Source organism: Lathyrus oleraceus, chromosome 2 (assembly GCF_024323335.1).
Source record: "Lathyrus oleraceus cultivar Zhongwan6 chromosome 2, CAAS_Psat_ZW6_1.0, whole genome shotgun sequence".
In the NCBI taxonomy this organism is placed as follows: domain Eukaryota; kingdom Viridiplantae; phylum Streptophyta; class Magnoliopsida; order Fabales; family Fabaceae; genus Lathyrus; species Lathyrus oleraceus.
The window spans coordinates 363,848,862-363,857,822 of record NC_066580.1 but is presented as its reverse complement, the minus strand read 5'-3'; positions in this window follow the sequence as shown (position 1 = coordinate 363,857,822).

Genomic DNA, 8,961 nt, shown 5'->3' with positions numbered 1-8,961 from the left:
TAGGATAGATTTTTCTTTTATGTGCAAACACCTCTTTCCAGGGCTTGCTTCCTGTGTGTTGCTCAATTGTGAGCCATCTTTTATTCCAGTCAAATAAAGCGTGTGTTCGGTCAAATAAGTTTTGTTTTTGTGTCATTACTGTTTTGATTACGAAAACATCTATTCGTTTTGATAAGAATATTTGCCTTTTGAAACATAGAGGTCCCTTCTGATGCATGCTTGTGAGATTGAAATCTGGAAATCTTACTTGGAAGTCTGAGTGACCTAAGTGTTGAAATATCAGAACACCTGGGGCATACCTGGGGCATGTTTTTATCTGACGATCTCTTGTGCAGGTGCTGTTAGACATCTTCATTCACTTGCCAGTTGTAAAATGAACCTTTTGACAAAAGATCCCCTCAGAGTCCAACCAGGGGCAAGGGATAGATGAACCGTGAAAAGACGGTGAAGGATTACAACGACGATCCTGGAAATTTAATCAAGAAGACTCTTCAAAGTCTGATGATTGGAAAGTATGTATGAATACCAGGAGCTCGATCCCCGTGGAGTACGGACGAGATTTGGAATACAAGATGATGGAGCAGAAGAGTCCAGAAGAGTCTGGGAGTTCTTAAAAGTGGAAAGTCAGCACTATGGGTGGATGATGGATACGGGTGTTCGACGAGTCGACCGACACCCCTGTCAAACAAGCTGTATCTCCCCAGAGGATTGAGAGTGTGATCTCCCTGGCAGATTCGAGATCGTTGTCTCCTCAGCAAGCCTGAAGGTTATCACGTCCCCAGCCCAAGTCAGTATTGAAGCTATCAGAGTTATTTCCCCTGCAGAGATGCCTGTAGACAGTACCTTCTTTCCCCAGCAGATCTAAGGATTGCTTCTCCCCAGCAAGCCTGTGCTTGCAGATTTCCCCAGTTGGGAATCCCCGCTGAGCGCCTGGCAGCTATTTTCCCCGGGAGTCCCCTAGTGGAGTTTATCTGTAGACCGTTGGTGTGTTCCCCAACAATTGGTTTCGTGATGCTATTATCTCCAGTATGGCCGTGAGTGCTTATCCTAAGCAGGTTTGTGGGAATTCATCTCCAGTATGATATGACGTGTTATCATCCTCAATAGAGTTGTTACTCTTGCCACTATGGTTGTTTCTCTCCACAAGGGTTGTTCTCCTCAGCAGAATGGTGTGGTTTTTCCTCAGCAAGTTCCCCGAGTGGAGCGGGTCTCATGAAATACATCTCCAAGCAGTGATTCTCCTACATATGGATTGGTTGGGTCGTCCCTAGTGGAGTAGCATTTATTTCTCCAACAGAGTTCATCCTACCAGTGGATCGGACGAGTTTCTGTAGTAGACTGATATCTGCATCCCCAGCTGAGTTGATTCTACCTATGGATCGCGTAGGTTATCCTTAGCGGAGTAACAGACAGTCTCCCAAGCAGGGTTTATCCTATCTGAAGGTTGGTTGAGTCTTTCTCCCAGTGAAGTCGTTGTACCATTCCCCAAGCAGAGTTCTCCGCAGAATATTTCCCCAAGAGGAGTCTCCCCACGGAGTCAGAGTATCTGGTCATTTTGGCTCCCTAGCCAGGGTTCATTTGCATTTTGCATGTAGTAATCATTGCATCTTCAAAAATCGCGTAGCATTTCCATTCCTAAATGGAGCATTACGCCATAGAAAAATTCAAACATATACATTCATGTGTTCGAAACCCCATCAAACCGTATTCCCTGCAGAGACGGATTTTTGTTCAACCTGTACAAACGCATCGGCTACGGTTACTCCAGTCAACATTTGGTGTTTATAATCCCCACAGAGGTTTATTTCCTCACCTGTTGGTGACAGAAAGTTTGTTTCTCCCCAGTGAGACCCCCTGCAAGTGTTCAGCCTAGCCCTGTCATCTTGAGAATGTCAGTATACCCTGTCAGCACCCGTGTCTGGTATTCTTTGGTGTCGGTAAACACCATCTTTCGGTGATTCCCAGTCAAGCGTAAGTGTCTGGTTTTTCTTTGATGTCTGTAAACATCATCTTTCGATGTTCGTAACATCGTTATTCCTTCCCTAGTGAAGTATCCTCCTCTCCGTTGGTGTCGATAAACGTCGAGTTTTTCCCAATCATCCGTTGATGATTTGGTTGTGTTCACTCTCCCCAGTAGAGTTTCCTCCTCTCCGTTGGTGTCGATAAACGTCGAGTTTTTCCCGATCATCCGTTGATGATTTGGTTGTGTTCACTCTCCCCAGTAGAGTTCTCTCCTCTCCGTTGGTGTCGATAAACGACGAGTTTTTCCCAGTCGTCCGTTGACGTCTGGTTGTGTTTCTCTCATTCCCATTCATCAGTAAATGTCTGGTCGATCTTTTTGGTGTCTGTAAACATCATCTTTCGATGTCTGTAAACGTCGAGTATTCCCATTCATCTGTAAATGTCTGGTCGATCCTTTTGGTGTCTGTAAACATCATCTTCCGATGTCTGTAAACGTCGAGTTTTCTCCCATTCATCCGTTGATGTCTGGTCGAGTCCCCCCAGTCATTCATTAATGTCTGGTTACCTCTCCGTTGGTTTCGATAAACGTCGAGTTTTTTCCTGGTCGTCCCCAGTTGGTTACCTCTCCGTTGGTTTCGATAAACGTCGAGTTTTTCCTGGTCGTCCCCAGTTGGTTACCTCTCCGTTGGTCTTGGTAAACGTTGAGTTTTTCCCATTTCGTCCGTTGACGTATGGTTGTATCCCTCCCAGTCATTCATTAATGTCTGGTTACCTCTCCGTTGGTCCCGATAAACGTCGAGTTTTTCCTAGTTGTCCGTTGGCATCTAGTTGTGATTTCTTTTCCCATTCGTCATCGTTGTGATGTCTGGATGTGGCCATACCCGTCGAAAACAAAAACAAAAAAATATATACCCAGTAATAAAAATCAAATCCCAGTGGACGTTTCCATTGGTGGATCCCTGTATTGTGCAAATTCTACGGTTCTTGGTATTCAATCCCTGTTTACCCTGAAAGTCTGACAGCCGCTGCTATCATCCGTTCGGGTTCCCAGCTGATTGAATAGGGGCAGCTGTAGCACCTCAAATTTGCACCTACCATTATACATACATTTTCATATTAGGTCATAACATATCATGGTCCATTGCATAGCATTTGCATTGTCCCTCAGTTGCCTCAAGAGCAAGCAATCAGAAATTAGGTCAAACTAATCTCCTGATCAGTCAACCAAGCAAGCAAAGGAATTTCTCATTGAACCAAGGCCTTGGGGTTTGTCCAACAAGTTCACATGGCTTGGCGGTCTATTTGAAGTGGTCAAGGCAAGGGTTGAAGGGCTCAGAGGTCAGCAGTTCATGCCCAGACAGTCAAAAACCCTAAAAAAGTCAACTGTCAGTCAAAGCAGTGGATGGTGGTCATTCTTGTGGAATTTGGGCACCATGGTCAATAATCAAGAGTTCAAACAACTTGGGACATCATTTGAAGTCAAATTCTCAAGGAATTAGGGTTTTGAAGTCATCAGTCAATGCATAATCAGGCAGAAACCCTAAAAGTCAACTGTTGGTCAACTGTCCATTTAATCAGTGATTTGATGATTGGAATTGGTTTGTGAGAGTTCATTCATGTCCAAATAGTCATCATATATCATGCCAAACACCATCATGGAAGAATTTGAAGCCAGATCATGAATTTCCCAAAATGGAAACTGGGCCTGTAACTGAAACTTACCAAAAATGGAAAGTTTTGATCCTCAAACTTACATCATGATATAAGCCTCAAATGAATTTTTTCCCAACATGAAAGTTGAAGATCTTGTTCTCCCATTTCCAAAAAGTCCTAGAACTCTCAATTCCCATGTGTGGTTGGCAAGTTATGATCGAATCGATTTCAGAAAATCTTGAACTTCAAAGGGCCATATCTCCCAAACCGTTTGGCCAATTTTGGTGGGGTTTTTTCCTACAAGTCACATTTGATCCCCTCTTTCCAAAAATATAAGTTTCATGAGCCAAAACTTCACCAATCAAAATGGCATATTTTGACCTTTTTCATTTAAATGTAAGTTTGACCAAGAGTTGACTTTTTGACTCAAACATTTTTTCAACATTTGGCCAATTGGAACAGCTCATAAATGTCATTTAGAAGGTGTTTGCAAAGTCAAAATATGCAGCACATGTGAATATTGCTTGGTTGCTTGAATTGTAAGAAAAGTACCATTTAACCAAATGCACCATACTTGTCCATACTTCCATGCCTTGTACCAGCAGCATTGTGCAACATTTTTCTGTCATGTTGAGACCTCATTATGCAGCCAAATAACCAACAAGTACATGTGGCCTTACTAGCTTACTTGAATATTGGGAAAAAGGACATGTTCACAACAAAATTCATGAACCATACCTCTTGCAACCTTGCCTTGTACCACTCTCACATGGCAGAACTTTTGGCCATCATTTTCTGTTTTGGACACACATATAACACAGCCACATAACCAATTGCATACCACTCACTCTCTAAAAACCTCACCCTGCTGTGCAATTAATGGAGACCATACCATGCCATATTGAATGCAGCAGAGTACAAGCAATTTTTCTGTCAACATAGGACAGTAGCAACATACTGCAGCAGAAGAGAGAAAGTCTTGGCAATTGCTCCATACCACACTTGTACTGTCACATGGCTTGAACATATACTGCATCATATACTGCATCATATAAAAAGGTTGTCACATACCATACTTGTACCTCGATGCCATGATTTGAACTGGCCAATAGCAACACAGCAGCAAGGGTGCAGCTTTCCTTTCTGTCATCTTTTGGGGATACACAAAAAGGCTACACGATACCACAGAAAGAGAGGCTGCAGAAATCTCATCTTGGCTTTGGCATTCTTATTTTTTCTGTCAAAAAACATAACAAGACTAAGTTGAGCTAACCAACAAAGCCAATTGCCTGCAGCATTCAAAAACCTCACGAACAAAATCAGCAGCAGCATAAAACTGCCAACAGCATGCCTTTTTCTCACTTTTTCTGTCATGACAAAACTTCTAACAGCAACAACCTAGCAGCAACATGATCCCACTTGGCCATTTTGCATTTTTCCTGGTCATCAAAAACAAGTAGCAGTAGCAGCATAAACCATTGATGACTGATCCTAAAACAAGATCACTTGGCCATTTTGCATTTGGTTTTCTGTCATCAAAACTGTCAAAACAGCATACCACAAAAGGAACCTTCATTCATTTTTCCAAAAAAAAACCCTTGGCATTTTTCTCTCCTAGAAACCTGTCATAACCCTGCAGCAAAAAGTTTTGTTTTCACCTTGCTCTCACTTGGCCTTGGCATTTTTCAAACTGGCTGTCAACAAAAACTTGGCTATGGCCTAACATCAGACCTCCCCTCATTTTCTGTCATGAGCCAACCTAACCAACAATTGCACAACCTACCTTCATTTTTCTCCAACCTCATCCTTGCCTTGCCTTGCATTCCCATTTTTCTGTCCAACTCCAAACATTGCCTTGCCAACCATAACAGTTTGGTTCATCTCATTCACTCTATCCAAACACAAGTAGCATACCACAAACAACCTTCACTTTCTTTTTGTTTTCCCAACTTGTCTGTCAAGAACCCCTAAGGAGCCAAACCTGGCTTTTGTTTAACACCATTCATCTCAACTTTTCATCATGGCCACTTCAAAATCCTTCCACCATTTTGAAACCAACACAACCAACTGAACAGATCAAAATTCACTCAATGCACCTTGCTGTTGCTTTTTAGAGCTGTCAAAAAACACACTGCAGACTTGACTCATCCACTTGGTTTTGGCATTCTTGCAAAAAATCCTGTCCAAGACTCAAAAGAGAGAATGCTTGGCCTTGCCTCAAACCAACATAACAGAACCAACAGTCCAGCCAATCTCCCATCATTTGTCAAACCTGGCCTTGCCAACATAACCAACAGCTCCACCACCCTTTTTCTGTCATAAAAAAAAACTGCAGCAAAGACCAACTAAAACCCTTGCTGTCCAAAACTTCCAGAACTTAAACCTGCCATTGCTTCTCACCACTTCTAAACACACAAAGAACAAAAGCCTGGCTTGGGTTGTCACAGTCAAAACAGCAGCAACATCCCACAGCAGACTTGAGCAACAAAACCAACAAGACCAAGAGCTTCACTCATCCATTTGACTTGGCTTGGCACTTCTATTTCTCAATCCAAACTGCACTTTCCTGTCATGATGAACCCTGCTAGCCACAACAGAACCAACATAACTTGACAATTCTCTCAAGCTCATCTTGGCATTTTACACAAAAGCTGTCAAAACTCAAGGTCAAGTGTTGGAAGTTTTCAAGAGGTGCTGAGCTAACATACTTCATTCTCCATCATTGCAAGGCCAAAAGAAGCAATTGTTTGAGCTCGAACCAATCAAAGCAACACTGTTTCACATTTTCTTCAAAAATAAGTAAGTGAATCGACCTCCTCCTTTTACCATGCCATGATATGTCTTAGATAGTTTGTTGTATGCTGATTCCAATGAACATTAGTTTGCTTGAAATGATCAACTATGCTGAAAGAAATAAGGATTTCATTTTTCATGCTTAAATGTATTTTTCTTCGATTGGCTGTGATGCTGGGGTTTCCATGAAAATTATGACTTGATTAGGTATGTATGATGCATGAGGATCACATTGATATGCTTATCTCTTGTTTCTGGTTATTTCGAATTTTTGAGTTCATGTTGATGATGAAGGCAAGCTGCTGTTATGAACCCTATTTGTTTTTCCAGCACATTTACATGGATTGTGTTTAGGGTATTTGTTTGACTGTTGTTGCATGATCATTATTGTCTCATTCCCATGATTGTTTGATTTCGATTGGTTGATGAACCATGAAGTTGGAACATAAACCATGCTGCTAAACCCTGCTATGACGAACTCTGTCATTATTTCCAGCAGAAAATCCAGCTTCATAGATGCATATGTATTGGCTGCTACTTTTGTTCTGGTTGTATGACAACTTCATGTCTAATGCCCTGCTTTTGAATGATGCCTTGTTTCAAATTTTGTTTATTAGAGATGATGATGCTTGCTGTTGTTTTCACAACTTTAACTTCCATCCAGAATTTTCTCAAGATTTTGTTTGGTCTGTTGTTAGTTAATGTTGCATAATGATGTTGTGTAGCTGCCATATGGTTTGCCATGATAGAATATCAATGGATGATTACATGATGATGATTGTTGTATGCTGTTGTTTCTAAAACCATAGAACAGAATTCTCCCCAGATTTTTCCATGAGTATGCTTGTTCTAATGTTGGTTATTGTATGCCCAATGATGTTGTTCCGTGCCATAATTAATCTTTGATGCTGTGATTGTTGTTCATGAACATGAGTTTGAAGTTGCCAAGCCATGCTTAAACCCTAGGGTTTAGAAAACTCAGAAAATTTGAATGTTATTGGCCGGGTTACTGTTTGATTGGCTGAGAGCCAATCAAAACATTTCGTTTTGTAGGGCCAAAACGCAGCACTTCAATAAGTGACTGCAGAATTACAGCAATGCCATTCAGTTGACCAATGTTGACCCATTGCCATGCTATTTTGTTCATCTTGCTTCAATTATTTCCTCATCTTCAACAATTAATTCCTCATCCATGTCAACTCCAAAAATTATGATTTTTTTTGCATGATGATCACAAAGATGTCTATTATTTAATCATGATTTTTAATTAATTTTTGGTTGGCTGGATTTTAATTGATAAATGATTTCCCAACATGTGTGCATGAATGATACTTTGAGCCATTTCAATTGTGAAATGCTCCTGTTGTGTCCAATGAGCTTGGAATTTTTTGTGGTGAAACTAGACACATTGACCTTCATTTCCATATAAAGTTTGTGCATTTATCATTTGTGGATTGAGAGTTATGATTTTCTGAAGTCATGTGTTACATTTGTTGCTACATGGATAACATACACTTTCACAATTTTTGTTCACATACTTCCTTACATCCAAATGACTTGATTTTTTGCTTGAGCTTACTCTTGTATGTCTAGTTTACATGTGAATTTTCTTGGATTTAATTGAACTATTTTCCATTTGTTTGAGATTTTTCTTCCCTGCCTAATCAAATGTTGACTTTGTGTGACACATGTTCCCATTTCATTTGTGAAATTCTCATACTTTATTAGATGGACATGAAATTTTGCATAGGATAACTAGACATCCTCATCTTTGCCATGGTTTTGATCCCATTCATTTATCATACACCATTCTTGACTTATGATTTTTCTAAGTTGATGCATGTTTGGTTGACTTCATTGAGCATGTTCAAATGAGCTTTGACTTTCTGATTTTCATTGACTGCCTTCCACTTGCCCAAATGGGATGAAATTTGACATGCTTACCATGCTATGTGTTAGGTTTGATCATGATTTATTTGGTGATTTTTGGAAAATGTTTAGATTGCTTTTGATGCAAGTCTTGCTGTTGACTTCTATGAGCTTCTGTTTGCCATGTTTTGACCTAAATGGTTCATGAAATGATGATGATGATTAATATGGATGTGAACCCAATTGGTTGTGTTTTCTAATTGATTGAACATGATTTGGGATGCTTGCCCCTTGCTGTTTGGACTTTCTTATTCACTTTTGACCCTAGGCTTGCCCTAGTGGTCCTGTTACTCACCTTTGAGTTTGTGTTTTTTCAGGTTGACCATCAAATGGCCATTGAGACCAATTCTTTTGATTGAGCTTACTCAAGTATCATTGTCTAACCTCTTTGTTTTGTAGGTGGCTTGGCTCACATGCCATAAGCCTTGTGCCTTGCACATCCATGTGCCTCTAACTGACTGCTGGTGTCTGTTTCTGTTTGTTTGTTTGAATTTGCATACTAACATCTACTTGACTGTTTCAGGTGCTTTAGTTGCTTAGTCCCTTGTGAACTTTTTGCTTTGCTTTGCTTGTATAAGCAATTTGCATAGAGGTATGTCTCTTCTACTTCATGTAGTCTGGAAG